The sequence below is a fragment of the Arachis hypogaea genome, chromosome 2 (genome assembly GCF_003086295.3).
Source record: "Arachis hypogaea cultivar Tifrunner chromosome 2, arahy.Tifrunner.gnm2.J5K5, whole genome shotgun sequence".
In the NCBI taxonomy this organism is placed as follows: Eukaryota; Viridiplantae; Streptophyta; class Magnoliopsida; order Fabales; family Fabaceae; genus Arachis; species Arachis hypogaea.
In genome coordinates, this window is record NC_092037.1 from 19,273,609 (window position 1) to 19,290,731 (window position 17,123).

At 39.5% G+C, this 17,123-nt stretch overlaps 2 long non-coding RNA genes and 1 other non-coding gene across 4 annotated transcripts; 1 reads left to right on the top strand and 2 right to left on the bottom strand.

Moving 5' to 3' along the window:
• The first annotated feature begins 2,760 nt into the window (after window positions 1-2,760).
• On the top strand, window positions 2,761-2,868 carry LOC112763229 (small nucleolar RNA R71). Its single transcript, XR_003182843.1, has one exon. It is a non-coding gene; the product is annotated as a small nucleolar RNA R71 (small nucleolar RNA).
• Window positions 2,869-7,815: 4,947 nt separating this feature from the next.
• On the bottom strand, window positions 7,816-9,169 carry LOC112740907 (uncharacterized). Its single transcript, XR_003171320.3, has 3 exons — window positions 8,420-9,169; window positions 8,246-8,347; window positions 7,816-8,165 (listed from the first exon to the last, which is right to left on the bottom strand). It is a non-coding gene; the product is annotated as an uncharacterized lncRNA (long non-coding RNA).
• A 3,641-nt stretch (window positions 9,170-12,810) lies between these two features.
• Window positions 12,811-16,557, bottom strand: LOC140178810 (uncharacterized). 2 transcript variants are annotated; one of them, XR_011871745.1, is made up of 3 exons: window positions 15,829-16,557; window positions 15,429-15,756; window positions 12,811-13,015 (listed from the first exon to the last, which is right to left on the bottom strand). It is a non-coding gene; the product is annotated as an uncharacterized lncRNA (long non-coding RNA). The 2 variants fall into 2 exon arrangements; XR_011871742.1 differs by lacking the exon at window positions 12,811-13,015 and having other exon boundaries at window positions 15,284-15,756; window positions 15,829-16,556.
• Window positions 16,558-17,123: the final 566 nt, after the last annotated feature.

Sequence of the window (17,123 nt, forward strand, 5' to 3'; positions counted from 1 at the left end):
TGTCGGATCTCAGGATATTCACCCTTTTTGAGTGAAAAAGGGACCTCAGGGATTACCTTCTTCAAGGCCACAACTTCATAGAAGTGGTCTTGATGCACCCTTGAGATGAATCTCTCCATCTCCCATGACTCGGAGGTGGAAGCTTTTGCCTTCCCTTTCCTCTTTCTAGAGGTTTCTCCGGCCTTGGATGCCATAAATGGTTATGGAAAAACAAAAAGCAATGCTTTTACCACACCAAACTTAAAATGTTTGCTCGTCCTCGAGCAAAAGAAGAAAGAAGAGAGTAGAAGAAGTAGAAATGAGGAAGAAGGGAATGGCTTTGTGTTCGGCCAAAGGGGGAGAAGTAGTGGTTAGGTTGTGTGAAAATGAAGGAGTGAAGATGGGTTTATGTAGGAGAGGGGGAAGGGTAGGGTTCGGTCAATTGAGGGTGGGTTTGGGTGGGAAAGTGGTTTGAATTTGAATGGTGAGGTAGGTGGGGTTTTATGAAGGATGGATGTGAGTGGTGAAGAGAAAGATTGGATTTGATAGGTGAAAGGTTTTTGGGGAAGAGGTGATGAGGTGATTGGTGAATGGGTGAAAAGGAGAGAGAGAGTGGTAGGGTAGGTGGGGATCCTGTGGGGTCCACAGATCCTGAGGTGTCAAGGAAAAGTCATCCCTGCACCAAATGGCAAGCAAAAATGCGTTTTTAGCCAATTCTGGCGTTAAACGCCGGGCTGGTGCCCATTTTTGGCGTTTAACGCCAGCTTCTTGCCCTTTTCTGGCGTTTAACGCCAGTCTGGTGCCCCTTTCTGGCGTTAAACGCCCAGAATGGTGCCAGACTGGGCGTTAAATGCCCAACAGCTAGCCTCACTGGCGTTTAAACGCCAGCATGCTTTCCTCCAGGGTGTGCTGTTTTTCTTCCTGTTTTTCTTTCTGTTTTTGCTTTTTCAATTGATTTTGTGACTTCTCATGATCATCAACCTACAAAAAAACATAAAATAACAAAGAAAAATATATAAAATATAACATTGGGTTGCCTCCCAACAAGCGCTTCTTTAATGTCAGTAGCTTGACAGAGGACTCTCATGGAGCCTCACAGATACTCAGAGCAATGTTGGAACCTCCCAACACCAAACTTAGAGTTTGAATGTGGGGGTTCAACACCAAACTTAGAAGTTGGTTGTGGCCTCCAACACCAAACTTAGAGTTTGACTGTGGGGGCTCTGTTTGGCTCTGTTTTGAGAGGAGCTCTTCATGCTTCCTCTCCATGGTGACAGAGGGATATCCTTGGGCCTTAAACACCAAGGATTCTTCATTCACTTGAATGATCAACTCTCCTCTATCAACATCAATCACAGCCTTTGCTGTGGCTAAGAAGGGTCTGCCAAGGATGATGGATTCATCCATGTACTTCCCAGTCTCTAGGACTATGAAATCAGTAGGGATGTAATGGTCTTCAACTTTTACCAGAACATCTTCTACAAGTCCATAAGCTTGTTTTCTTGAATTGTCTGCCATCTCTAGTGAGATTTTTGCAGCTTGCACCTCAAAGATCCCTAGCTTCTCCATTACAGAGAGAGGCATGAGGTTTACACTTGACCCTAGGTCACACAAGGCCTTCTTGAAGGTCATGGTGCCTATGGTACAAGGTATTGAAAACTTCCCAGGATCCTGTCTCTTTTAAGGTAATTTTTGCCTAGACAAGTCATCCAGTTCTTTGGTGAGCAAAGGGGGTTCATCCTCCCAAGTCTCATTTCCAAATAACTTGTCATTTAGCTTCATGATTGCTCCAAGGTATTTAGCAACTTGCTCTTCAGTGACATACTCATCCTCTTCAGAGGAAGAATACTCATCAGAGCTCATGAATGGCAGAAGTAAATCCAATGGAATCTCTATGGTCTCATTTTGAGCCTCATATTCCCATGGTTCCTCATTGGGGAACTCATTGGAGGCCAGTGGACGTCCATTGAGGTCTTCCTCAGTGGCGTTCACTGCCTCCCCTTCCTCTCCAAATTCGGCCATGTTGATGGCTTTGCACTCTCCTTTTGGATTTTCTTCTGTATTGCTTGGAAGAGTACTAAGAGGGAGTTCAGTAATTTTCTTGCTCAGCTGACCCACTTGTGCCTCCAAGTTTCTAATGGAGGACCTTGTTTCAGTCATGAAACTTTGAGTGGTTTTGATTAGATCAGAGACCATGGTTGCTAAGTCAGAGGTATTCTGCTTAGAATTCTCTGTCTGTTGCTGAGAAGATGATGGAAAAGGCTTGCCATTGCTAAACCTATTTCTTCCACCATTATTGTTATTGAAACCTTGTTGAGGTCTCTGTTGATCCTTCCATGAGAGATTTGGATGATTTCTCCATGAAGGATTATAGGTGTTTCCATAGGGTTCTCCCATGTAATTCACCTCTTCCATTGAAGGGTTCCCAGGATCATAAGCTTCTTCTTCAGATGAAGCTTCCTTAGTACTGCTTGGTGCATTTTGCATTCCAGACAGACTTTGAGAAATCAAATTGACTTGCTGAGTCAATATTTTGTTCTGAGCCAATATGGCATTCAGAGTGTCAATCTTAAGAACTCCTTTCTTCTGATTAGTCCCATTGTTCACAGGATTCCTTTCAGAAGTATACATGAATTGGTTATTTGCAACCATTTCAATCAGCTCTTGAGCTTCTGTAGGCGTCTTCTTCAGATGAAGAGATCCTCCAGCAGAGCTATCCAAAGACATCTTGGATAGTTCAGAGAGACCATCATAGAAAATACCTATGATGCTCCATTCAGAAAGCATATCAGAGGGACACTTTCTGATTAATTGTTTGTATCTTTCCCAAGCTTCATAGAGGGATTCTCCTTCCTTCTGTCTGAAGGTTTGGACTTCCACTCTAAGCTTACTCAATTTTTGAGGTGGAAAGAACTTTGCCAAGAAGGCATTGACTAGCTTTTCCCAAGAGTCCAGGCTTTCTTTAGGTTGTGAGTCCAACCATGTTCTAACTCTGTCTCTTACAGCAAAAGGGAATAGCATGAGTCTGTAGACCTCAGGGTCAACCCCATTAGTCTTGATAGTGTCACAGATTTGCAAGAATTCAGCTAAGAACTGATGAGGATCTTCCAATGGAAGTCCATGGAACTTGCAATTCTGTTGCATCAGAGAAACTAATTGAGGCTTAAGCTCAAAGTTGTTTGCTCCAATGGCAGGGATAGAGATGCTTCTCCCATAGAAGTCGGGAGTAGGTGCAGTAAAGTCACCCAGCACCTTCCTTGCATTGTTGGCATTGTTGTTGTGTTCGGCTGCCATGTGTGCTTCTTCTTTGAAGATTTCTGTTAGGTCCTCTACAGAGAGTTGTGCTTTGACTTCTCTTAGCTTTCTCTTCAAGGTCCTTTCAGGTTCAGGATCAGCCTCAACAAGAATGCTTTTGTCTTTGCTTCTGCTCATATGAAAGAGAAGAAAACAAGAAAATATGGAATCCTCTATGTCACAGTATAGAGATTCCTTGAGGAGTCAGAGAAAAAGAAAAATGGAAGACAGAGGTAGATAATTCGAACTTATCAAGAAAGATGGAGTCCGAATTGTGTATTAAGGAGTAGTGCTAGTCCATAAATAGAAGGATGTGAGAAGAAGGGAAGAAATTTTCGAAAATAATAAAAATAAAAGAAAATTAAAAACATTTTGAAAAACTTTAATTGATTTTCGAAAATCAAGAGTGGAAAAGAAATAAAGTGATTTTTGAAAAAGATTTTGAGATTAGAAATCAAGAAGATTTGATTGAAGACTATTTTGAAAAAGATGTGGTTAAAAAGATATGATTGGTTTTAAAAAGATGTGATTGAGAAGATATGATTTGAAAAACATTTTAAAAATATTTGATTTTAAAAATTAATAACTTGGCTAACAAGAAAAGATATGATTCAAACATTAAACCTTTCTCAACAGAAAAGGCAACATACTTGAAATGTTGAATCAAATCATTAATTGATAGCAAGTATCCTTGAAAATAGAAAGAAATTGATTTTGAAAAAGATTTGATTGAAAATATATGATTTGAAAAAGATTTGATTTTGAAAAGATTTTGAAAACTTAAAAAAAATTGATTTGAAAACAAAATCTTCCCTCTTGTGCCATCCTGGCGTTAAACGCCAAGAATGGTGCACATTCTGGCGTTTAACGCCCAAAACTATACCCTTTTGGGCGTTAAACGCCCAACCAGGTACCCTGGCTGGAGTTTAAACGCCAGTCTGTCCTTCTTCACTGGGCGTTTTGAATGCCCAGCTTTTTTTGTGTAATTCCTCTGCTGTATGTTCTGAATCTTCAATTCTCTGTATTATTGACTTGAGATGACACAAATTACAAATATTTTTGGATTTTTAATAATAAGGAAAAATCAAAATGCAACAAGAATCAAATAACAATGCATGCAAGACACCAAACTTAGCATTTTGTATACTACTGACACTAATGAGAATGCATATGAGACACACAAAACACTCAAGTCAATAGAATTCAAAGATCAGAGCATGAAAATCATCAAGAATTACTTGAAGATTCTTAAGACACACGAATGAATGCATGCAATTGACACCAAACTTAAGATGAGACACTAGACTCAAACAAGAAATATTTTTGGTTTTAATGATTTTGTAATTTTTTTTTATTTTCGAAAATTAAGTGGAAAAAGATATCAAAATTCTTAATGAGAATTCCAGGAATCATGCAATATTTAGTCTAAGACTCCGGTCCAGGAATTAGACATGGCTTCACAGCCAGCCAAGCTTTCAAAGAAAGCTTCGGTCCAAAACACTAGACATGGCCAATGGCCAGCCAAGCCTTAGCAGATCACTGCTCCAATAGCAAGATTGATAGAGATCAACAAGCTCTTGTGATGATAAGTTGAAACCTCGGTCCAATGAAATTAGACATGGCTTCACAGCCAGCCAGACTTCAACAAATCATCATGAAACTCTAGAATTCATCTTCAAGAATTCTGAAAAAAAAAATACCTAATCTAAGCAACAAGATGAACCGTCAGTTGTCCAAACTCAAACAATCCCCGGCAACGGCGCCAAAAACTTGGTGCGCGAAATTGTGAACAATACTTTTCACAACTCTCATAATCCCCGGTAATGAACCCCAAAAACGTGGTGTTCAATACCATGGCATAAACACAACTTCGCATAACTAACCAGCAAGTGCACTAGGTCGTCCAAGTAATAAACCTTACGCGAGTAAGGGTCGATCCCACGGAGATTGTTGGTATGAAGCAAGCTATGGTCATCTTGTAAATCTTAGTCAGGCAAACTCAAATGGATATGGTGATATACGAATAAAACATAAAGATAAAGATAGAGATACTTATGTAATTCATTGGTGGGAATTTCAGATAAGCGCATGAAGATGCCTTCCCTTCCGTCTCTCTGCTTTCCTATTGTCTTCATCCAATCCTTCTTACTCCTTTCCAAGGCAAGCTTAAGCAAGGGTTTCACCGTTGTCAGTGGCTACCTCCCATCCTCTCAGTGGAAATGTTCAACGCACCCTGTCACGGCACGGCTATCCATCTGTCGGTTCTCGATCAGGCCGGAATAGAATCCAGTGATTCTTTTGCATCTGTCACTAACGCCCTGCCTTCAGGAGTTTGAAGCACGTCACAGTCATTCAATCATTGAATCCTACTCAGAATACCACAGACAAGGTTAGACCTTCCGGATTCTCTTGAATTCCGCCATCAGTTCTTGCCTATACCACGAAGACTCTGATCTCACGGAATAGCTGGCTCGGTTGTCAGGCGAGCACTCGGTTGTCAGGCGATCAACCATGCATCGTGTATCAGGAATCCAAGAGATATTCACCCAATCGAAGGTAGAACGGAGGTGGTTGTCAGTCACACGTTCATAGGTGAGAATGATGATGAGTGTCACGGATCATCACATTCATCCAGTTGAAGAACAAGTGATATCTTAGAACAAGAACAAGCGGAATTGAATAGAAGAACAATAGTAATTGCATTAATACTCGAGGTACAGCAGAGCTCCACACCTTAATCTATGGTGTGTAGAAACTCCACCGTTGAAAATACATAAGAACAAGGTCTAGGCATGGCCGAATGGCCAGCCTCCCAAAGAGGGTTCAATCATAAAAACATGATCAAAAGCTCTCTAATACAATAGTAAAAGGTCCTACTTATAGAGAACTAGTAGCCTAAGGTTTACAAAGATGAGCAAATGACATAAAAATCCACTTCCGGGCCCACTTGGTGTGTGCTTGGGCTGAGCAATGAAACATTTTCATGTAGAGACTCTTCTTGGAGTTAAACGCCAGCTTTAGTGCCAGTTTGGGCGTTTAACTCCCATTTTGGTGCCAGTTCCGGCGTTTAACGCTGGAAATCTTGAGGGTGACTTTGAACGCCGGTTTGGGCCATCAAATCTTGAGCAAAGTATGGACTATCATATATTGCTGGAAAGCCCAGGATGTCTACTTTCCAACGCTGTTGAGAGCGCGCCAATTGGGCTTCTGTAGCTCCAGAAAATCCACTTCGAGTGCAGGGAGGTCAGAATCCAACAGCATCTGCAGTCCTTTTCAGTCTCTGAATCAGATTTTTGCTCAGGTCCCTCAATTTCAGCCAGAAAATACCTGAAATCACAGAAAAACACACAAACTCATAGTAAAGTCCAGAAAAGTGAATTTTAACTAAAAAATAATAAAAATATACTAAAAACTAACAAGATCATACTAAAAACATACTAAAAACAATGCCAAAAAGCGTACAAATTATCCGCTCATCAGCTTTAGAAATCTGGTTTCTCAAATCATCTCAGGCTCATAAGCCAAATTTACTCAAAGTGAGTTCCCCTTTTAAAACAGAGCCACTCTCGGCATTCTCTTTCCAAACTTCCAAACCATCGCAAGTTAAGGATTTATTTCAAAGCATTCAAAATCACCCATCCAACAATTTGATTTTATAACAAAAGTTTCTCGGCAGAGTCCCAAGTCTTTAGGGAAGGTCAACCTATATCAATTCCTTAAAATTCATTGAAACTCTTAAAATCATAGACTCTCGGTTCAAGTAAATAAAACTGAATTTACTATAAAACCGGCCATACAAAATCGCAAGTTCCACCCCGGTCCAAAAATCAACTCATTTGAAACGGAACCGGTTCATTTGAATCAAACCACTTTCAGGTTTCTTTTTGGAAGCCATTTTTTTTAACTCTTCCAAAATGCCTCAAACTTAATTACTCAATCAAAAGTCTAGATTCCTTTGAAATCACTAAAAGCTCCTTTTATATTGAAATCAATACTAGAACATCATTCTTTCCTTCAGTGATTCAAACGGTAAAAATAGTTCCTTTCTAAATAAGTCGAACTCAAGGCATAAAGTTCACTAAATAAACTAAGCTTGAAAACATCAATATTCTCTTAATAAATCAAATAATACAACTTCTCAAATCCAACCCTTTTCAAATAACTTTTCAAACAAGGTTAGGATTTTGTAGAAATTTCGGCAGCACCTCCCCTAAAAATTGGACTTTTGCCACCCGGTTCGGGTCCCAACTAAACCATTTCTCATTCCTTTTCAACAGCTCAAAACCAGAAATCAATTTAAAGCAAGCTAAATCCAACAATCGCCTCAGTGGCGTATCTCAAGGATACCATTTCAAAATTAACTCGATATCAATCGATATAACTCATTTCCAAAGCTTTAAAGAAACGGTCCAATAACAAATCATTTGTCCAAAACCAAATCAATTAAAATAAACCAGGCTGAATTCAAAAGTGCATTCGACTTTTCACATCATTGAAATAATTGACTCAATTCAAACCAATCCTCAACGGTTTAAACTCAAATTTCAAATCTTTAAAGAATCAACTTCAAAACATTATATTTTACAAAGCCGCACACCAACTCAGCCAAACCAACATCCATAATCATTCAAGTCAATCAAATAATACATAAGGCAGATACAATCACCAAATACACAATATCTCACATCAGTATCCATATGTAATAATTCCAATACACAAAACATAGTTTTTGGAAAGCGCCCCTACCTCAAAACGCCAAAATCATAACCCAAATGTGTCAACTGAACTCTTTTCGCTCTGCCTGAAATCACCGGCAATCAGAACCCGACTCGGCTTGCTCTCTCGAAAGCAGAAACAGCTACAAGCGGCATAAGCAAACCAGATTCTAACTCCTAAAACCATTAACATCGCAAATACTTTATTACACGGAACAGAGAACTAACGCAGGGCTTTTGAAAATCGAAATACTCACTGAAATAACAAAATGAAGCAGCCGCAGCTCCTTATCAACCCGGCAGTGGCTCCGTCAGTAACCCCAAGTGACAATCGCGAGCAAAAACACCAGTGACGGTAACTGTAACAACCACGCGGCATTAACAACCTTTTCGGAATTCCAACAGAACAGAAACCAAACTCAAAATCTTACCGGCGGTGGAACACGATGGCGGCAGGGTCTCAAGTGGCAGAAACTCAGCCCGGAGCTCCGGCGGCCATGGCGGCAGATTCTGACGGCCCGGCAGCAAGGGCGAGGGAACCACCCACCATCATCGCATCTCATCCTCTCCCGCTACTGACAAGGACAGCAACCACCATAGCAACCCTGCCTCAGCAACGGCTTCCAACGGTGACAGCGGCGCGCTCAACCCAGAACCCGAATGGAGCACAGTAGGAGCAACGGCCATGAGTGACAGTGACGCGAGCCTCGATGGTGACAGGAAGTGATGGTGGCTGAGCGCGGTGGCTACCCTCCTCACGGCGCGTCTCTCTCTCGCGCGACTGGCGACGACGCGGCTAGGAGTGACGGTGTGGCGAACAGAGGCGGCGGCACGGCGTGGACGCGGTGGTGATGGAGACGCGGCGGCTCCGAGCCCGCGACCACCCACATTCACGAGCCAACCCCTTCTCGATTCTGTTCTCCCTAGCGACGGCACAATCGGCGCGGTGGTGGTGGCAAACGGGAGCGCGATCGACGGCGAGCTAGACGTAGCGGCAGAGCGCGGCTGGCCGGCGAGCTGCTGCTTGCCCGGTGCTCTTTCTTCCTCCGGGTCTCCCTTTCCCCTCATTCCCCTTTTCGTTCTCTTTGCTTGCTTCTTTCAGGGATAACCAAGGAAACTGTGTGTTGAACTTGTGAAGGAGAAAGGGAACTCAGCGGCTGAAGGGGTTAAGTTAGGGAAGGGTTTCATTTTTGAAAATTAGGGGTAAGGGCATTATGGTAATTTCACATAAAATTGGGAATACTATAGTAATTGAAACCCAAATTAAATCCAACACTATTTGTACATAGAAAATACTATTTGCTCATCAATTTCACAAATTATTTTCAATAAAATGCCCAAATCCAAAAATTAGAAATAATATACTTAATTTCTTCATTTTCTAAAATAGCAGTAATAATATTTAAAATATTACTTATCTAATCTGAATCATATAAAATCCTTATTATTTCATAACTATCAACCTTATACTTTAAATATAGAAAATAATCCAATAATTATAAAATTGGATAATAATCATAACTCGTCTCAAATCCAATGAATTAAAAATTGCCTTAATTATCTCTAATAAAATAATTTCTGGAATTAAGGCTATAAATAACTATATGATTTGAGACTTACTCATAAAAAGACTTTTCAAAGGTTTTGGGTCTTACATTCTACCCACCTTATAAAAATTTTCGCCCTCGAAAATTGATATAAAACGAAAGAAGTTTCATAACAGTTCACCCTTGAATACATTTTAGGAATAAGCAAAAATATCTCAACATATAGACTTATATACGATTTTCAAATACTTTGATTGTCATATGCATAAGGGTGCAAGGGTAGGAGTGTGATTGTAAAGCAAACGTTACAAGATAGGCTCAATGCACAAGGTTATATGATCTCAAAGCTTTACAAAACTTGAGGTGCCAAAATGGGGTGCAAGTCAAGATGGGCGTTCACAAAGCAAAGTGGTAATTAGTGTGGTAAAAGGCTGCAAGGCATGTTGGTATTTAAACAGCGGCATAACATTCGCTGACAATCCTCGTTCCCACTTCAGAACTTCAATTTCCCAACTCCACCAATCATTTTACAACCTCATTGCCAATCATAGGCCTAACAACCGCAAACCCGTTCGCAAGGAACAAAACGCCCACAACTCATACGTTGCACACCTACCGCTTTAACGTCCGTATACACATCACATCTTAAAGAACTAACGTATCGCGTTACTACGTCTACAAGTCGCACGTGGTATCAAAACAATTCTCGAGTCTACTCAGAAGGATATCAAATTTAGAAAGGAGAGTCAAATGTCAAGGATAGTACTCATAGATTTGAGAGAATGTATCCAATTCCCAATAAACAAGGATGCTCAAGCAATGAAGTTTGCTAGACACAATTCAATTGACAACTTCAAAGATAACCCTTGGATCAAAGAAATTCAATAGGACCAATAAGCAGAAAATCAGCGCATTAGTTTGAAACAATTTCAAGCTGAGTCGATGAAGTATGAGATTTACAGAAGAGAATATTTCAAACCCAAGACAAAGCTCACAGAACTCAAGAGCATGATTAAAATACCTCCGAATACTTTGTTCATAAAATAATCGAAAACTTGCGGAAAAATCATTTCGCAGTCTGGAAGAAAGTCAAGTAATAAACATTCTTCAAGAGAGTAACAAAAGCATAAACGTGACTTTGCTATAATACAACTTCATGTTGAAACAGATCATGTAGAATTTTAAAAACAAGGTGCACACAAGTTTGGCTAAAAGCTAAAATATTTCCTCAAATATTTTAGAAAGATAATTAGGTGCACAGCTTAACCAAAAGCAGTTCAAAAAAACTCGGAAGTAATCAAATGCTTGTTCATAATTATCAAAATTTTATATTCAAACAAGCATGTATAACATTTATGGCAAGGACGAAAGAGGAAGTTAAAATCTTTTAAGAAAGGAAACTCCATGGTAAAAACATGCTTACAACTTGGTAGAGGAAATAAGTGGTGCGTTACAAACGAACTGATTTCCACTAAACAAGGAAGCTTTTCCGAAACCTCATTTAAAATGGCGCATGCCAACTTTAAATTAATTTCGTCAAAATTGGGCAATGGTTTCAATCTCAATCAAACAACAGAAAATAAATTCCATTTAATATTTCTTCAAAGAGAATTCAAAATTCCTTTAAAAGATTCAAAGCGAGACTCCAAAAGTGTTCTTGAAATCACCATCTCAGAAGAACATTCAAGAAGTTTAAGATATACTTAAAGGAGTCAAGCCTTGCAAGAAAGGATCTTAATTTAAAGTAGTTCAAACAAGATCCACTAGACATGAAACATCAAACAAGTTTTAAATTGATCCAAAAGAATACAAAAGTCATAGAAAAGGCAACTCAATCATTTAAAATTTTTTAATGATAAATCTTTGACTAAAAACTCTTGTAGAGATAATGAGAGAATAAACAAGGCACTATCTTGAAACGAATCAAACTGACTCACGTAAGGATGAGATTCACAAGAGAGGACAAACCAAGATCAATGGTAATGTTCACAAGATGCAAAGGATTAGTTAAAAACAGGGTCAAGCATGACATTCATGGAGATGGAGAGCTTAAGAGAGAATGAGTCCGTTCATAAGAAGAAAGCCATGAATCCAACATCTTCAAAAGAACAACAATGGCATAAATCATGTGGTATGCTAAATCAAACTCAAATAAAAATGAAGTAAGGTTTATCAAACAAAACTCAACCGGGACAAAAGCGAGAAATCCCATTTCTTTCCGGAATTTCTGAAAAATACCCAAATACATAATCAAATGAAGATATGCACTGGAGCTATAGTACAATTACTATAAAGTCAATTTACAATTGAAGTAAGTGTAGTTCCGTAAACTAGTAAAAATACAGGTGAGGTATTAGAAATAAATAGTTGTTAAACTGTATAAGAAATTTCAAAGTTTCATATATAGGTAAGTATATATCTAATCAACAGCAATTTTTATAAAACCTCAAAATTGGCTGAAATCATTGTCAAATAAGAGGAAAACTAAATCAATAATTTCTCAAGAATGGACTCAGAATCCAGAGTTAAAATGCACAACGCAATAGGACAAGTTCAAAGCTATAGCAAAGAATACATGAATCAAGAAAAACTCAAACAGAGAAGGCAGACACAACAAGGATTTCAAACAAGCATATACACTTAGGATCAAACAAGAATACATATGAATAGAGGAATAGAGTGGAACATCAAACTACTTTTCAAGAAGAGTAGCAAACAAGAACTTCAAGTTAGGATATGAAAGAACAGGTCGACTCGAATAGAATTTCAAGACACACAACTGAATAGCCTCGAGAAAAAGTTTCCAATGTTCCCAAAACCCGCGATTCGCTTTACTCAAAACTCGGATTTCATCTATGATAACCCATCAGTGCTTTCATATACATAATTCACTAGTATTAAGCCGGCCAAACTTAATATTAGGAGTTATGCAATGAAAGACTAACAGCGTTAAATCAATAGATCGTCATGTGCATAAAGCTCAAATTCTCATCATTCGACAAGACCTAATACATGACAAACACTCAGAGTATGCAATTGAAGCATAGTCAGTCCATTCCTCAGGCTCTACAGGAAGAACTGCTCTGATACCATAATGTAACACCATAACTACCAAAGCTCACGCTTCCGGCTGCGCAACTCTGATCGCTCGGACATTACGACGACACTTATACTATTTAATACTAAAATATGAGCCTGTTTAAAAACTTTAAACCGCAATACCATTCCCAAAAATACTTTCGCCATACAACGTACGTCCATACATACCATACAACTTACAGAAACTCATAAAGAGTACATCCATATATATATACATACATATATATAGAAATAATATTACAAACATTATCCAGTACAATTCCTATCCCTCTCACAGAATATATCAAGATAAAGGCGAGGGTACAAAAATAATAATCTAAAGCAATACAGAGCATCTCAATAACAAATAATTAAACTCTTCATAACTTCTGTGCCCAAATCCTGAAAGGGGAAAAATGTAGGGGGTGAGAACATCATCCTCGAAAGGGTTCTCAGTAGAGGGTTTTGGGGAATTACTGTAATAGGATACATGAAGATAAACCGTACCAGTGATTAATAACCATCTTATGCCTCTTTTCAAAAACAACAGTTTACAATAAAAGTAAAGTCAGAAATCTTTTCTGAAAGAGGAACTGTTCAATTCTCAAAACATCAAAGCATTTCAAAAAGGTTTATCTATACTGAACCAAAATAACCTTTCATATCTTATTCCAAACCAGAACCACAAAACCGAAATCAACCATCGGTCCATCTCATTCAACCACGACCCTAGGCACAAACAATCCAACCACAACCAATCCACCACAATCCAACAGAGTTCCAGATGCAAACACAAGTAGGAAGATGCAAACACAAACAAACAGTTATTGCAAGTAGAACAATTAGCAGTTAATCACATAGGCAAACCAAGTACAATATGCATACCCAAACAATGTCACATAGATGCATATGATGCATGCCTGTCCCTAGTGGCTGATGATATCATCTGTCGGTTATAGAGCCAACCCGACAAGTCCTGGTAGCTAACCATTGGACTGTCCCTCTGTCGCGCATCCCCAACTCGAGTTATACTCATCGTAAACTTGATCATAAACATGATCCATATCCATCACCCTCACTGGTGAATATTTCGGGGGCGAGCTCATCCGGGACTTTCACAGTGCCCGGCCACACTTACGACATAGGGTCAACAGAGTATCAAGTCTCAACCTGGAGCACGTGGTGGCTAGCCACTGCTACTACCCAGGGAAACTCGTATCTCAGATAGTGGAAGTGCAAATCACAATTATCAATAATTCAGCATATACATGCATTCATTCTCATCCGTGGATCAACATCCATCTCAGCCATCCGGCTCACGGTTCAGTCCAGAACCAGCCAATATTCATAGCATACACAGCCATTCTGGCTCACGGTTCAATCCAGAACCAGCCAATATTCATAATCATACACAGCCATTCTGGCTCACAACAAAACAGCACTTCCACATTCAAAATCATCAAATTCATGAAATCGGCATTTAAGCCATAAATCATTTTCTCTATTCATTTCACTTTGAAATCAAGTTTCAACTCTTTTCAGCTTTGGCTTTAGAAATCTGGTTTCTCAAATCATCTCAGGCTCATAAGCCAAATTTACTCAAAGTGAGTTCCACTTTTAAAACAGAGCCACTCTCGGCATTCTCTTTCCAAACTTCCAAACCATCGCAAGTTAAGGATTTATTTCAAAGCATTCAAAATCACCCATCCAACAATTTGATTTTATAACAAAAGTTTCTCGACAGAGTCCCAAGTCTTTAGGGAAGGTCAACCTATATCAATTCCTTAAAATTCATTGAAACTCTTAAAATCATAGACTCTCGGTTCAAGTAAATAAAACTGAATTTACTATAAAACCGGCCATACAAAATCGCAAGTTCCACCCCGGTCCAAAAATCAACTCATTTGAAACGGAACCGGTTCATTTGAATCAAACCACTTTCAGGTTTCTTTTTGGAAGCCATTTTTTTTAACTCTTCCAAAATGCCTCAAACTTAATTACTCAATCAAAAGTCTAGATTCCTTTGAAATCACTAAAAGCTCCTTTTTATATTGAAATCAATACTAGAACATCATTCTTTCCTTCAGTGATTCAAACGGTAAAAATAGTTCCTTTCTAAATAAGTCGAACTCAAGGCATAAAGTTCACTAAATAAATTAAGCTTGAAAACATCAATATTCTCTTAATAAATCAAATAATACAACTTCTCAAATCCAACCCTTTTCAAATAACTTTTCAAACAAGGTTAGGATTTTGTAGAAATTTCGGCAGCACCTCCCCTAAAAATTGGACTTTTGCCACCCGGTTCGGGTCCCAACTAAACCATTTCTCATTCCTTTTCAACAGCTCAAAACCAGAAATCAATTTAAAGCAAGCTAAATCCAACAATCGCCTCAGTGGCGTATCTCAAGGATACCATTTCAAAATTAACTCGATATCAATCGATATAACTCATTTCCAAAGCTTTAAAGAAACGGTCCAATAACAAATCATTTGTCCAAAACCAAATCAATTAAAATAAACCAGGCTGAATTCAAAAGTGCATTCGACTTTTCACATCATTGAAATAATTGACTCAATTCAAACCAATCCTCAACGGTTTAAACTCAAATTTCAAATCTTTAAAGAATCAACTTCAAAACATTATATTTCACAAAGCCGCACACCAACTCAGCCAAACCAACATCCATAATCATTCAAGTCAATCAAATAATACATAAGGCAGATACAATCACCAAATACACAATATCTCACATCAGTATCCATATGTAATAATTCCAATACACAAAACATAGTTTTTGGAAAGCGCCCCTACCTCAAAATGCAAAAATCATAACCCAAATGTGTCAACTGAACTCTTTTCGCTCTGCCTGAAATCACCGGCAATCAGAACCTGACTCGGCTTGCTCTCTCAAAAGCAGAAACAGCTACAAGCGGCATAAGCAAACCAGATTCTAACTCCTAAAACCATTAACATCGCAAATACTTTATTACACGAAACAGAGAACTAATGCAGGGCTTTCGAAAATCGAAATACTCAATGAAATAACAAAATGAAGGAGCCGCAGCTCCTTATCAACCCGGCAGTGGCTCCGTCAGTAACCCCAAGTGACAATCGCGAGCAAAAACACCAGTGACGGTAACTGTAACAACCACGCGGCGTTAACAACCTTTTCGGAATTCCAACAGAACAGAAACCAAACTCAAAATCTTACCGACGGTGGAACACGATGGCGGCAGGGTCTCAAGTGGCAGAAACTCCGCCCGGAGCTCCGGCGGCCATGGCGGCAGATTCTGACGGCCCGGCAGCAAGGGCGAGGGAACCACCCACCATCATCGCGTCTCATCCTCTCCCGCTACTGACAAGGACAGCAACCACCATAGCAACCCTGCCTCAGCAACGGCTTCCAACGGTGACAGCGGCGCGCTCAACCCAGAACCCGAATGGAGCACAGTAGGAGCAACGGCCATGAGTGACAGTGACGCGAGCCTCGATGGTGACAGGAAGTGATGGTGGCTGAGCGCGGTGGCTACCCTCCTCACGGCGCGTCTCTCTCTCGCGCGACTGGCGACGACGCGGCTAGGAGTGACGGTGTGGCGAACAGAGGCGGCGGCACGGCGTGGACGCGGTGGTGATGGAGACGCGGCGGCTCCGAGCCCGCGACCACCCACATTCACGAGCCAACCCCTTCTCGATTCTGTTCTCCCTAGCGACGGTGCAATCGGCGCGGTGGTGGTGGCAAACGGGAGCACGATCGACGGCGAGCTAGACGTAGCGGCAGAGCGCGGCTGGCCGGCGAGCTGCTGCTTGCCCGGTGCTCTTTCTTCCTCCGGGTCTCCCTTTCCCCTCATTCCCCTTTTCGTTCTCTTTGCTTGCTTCTTTCAGGGATAACCAAGGAAACTGTGTGTGTTGAACTTGTGAAGGAGAAAGGGAACTCAGCGGCTGAAGGGGTTAAGTTAGGGAAGGGTTTCATTTTTGAAAATTAGGGGTAAGGGCATTATGGTAATTTCACATAAAATTGGGAATCCTATAGTAATTGAAACCCAAATTAAATCCAACACTATTTGTACATAGAAAATACTATTTGCTCATCAATTTCACAAATTATTTTCAATAAAATGCCCAAATCCAAAAATTAGAAATAATATACTTAATTTCTTCATTTTCTAAAATAGCAGTAATAATATTTAAAATATTACTTATCTAATCTGAATCATATAAAATCCTTATTATTTCATAACTATCAACCTTATACTTTAAATATAGAAAATAATCCAATAATTATAAAATTGGATAATAATCATAACTCGTCTCAAATCCAATGAATTAAAAATTGCCTTAATTATCTCTAATAAAATAATTTCTGGAATTAAGGCTATAAATAACTATATGATTTGAGACTTACTCATAAAAAGACTTTTCAAAGGTTTTGGGTCTTACATATTGCACTACTATAAAAATACAATGATCCTACCTAATCAAAGTAGAATCATATAGCCTTTATCTGAA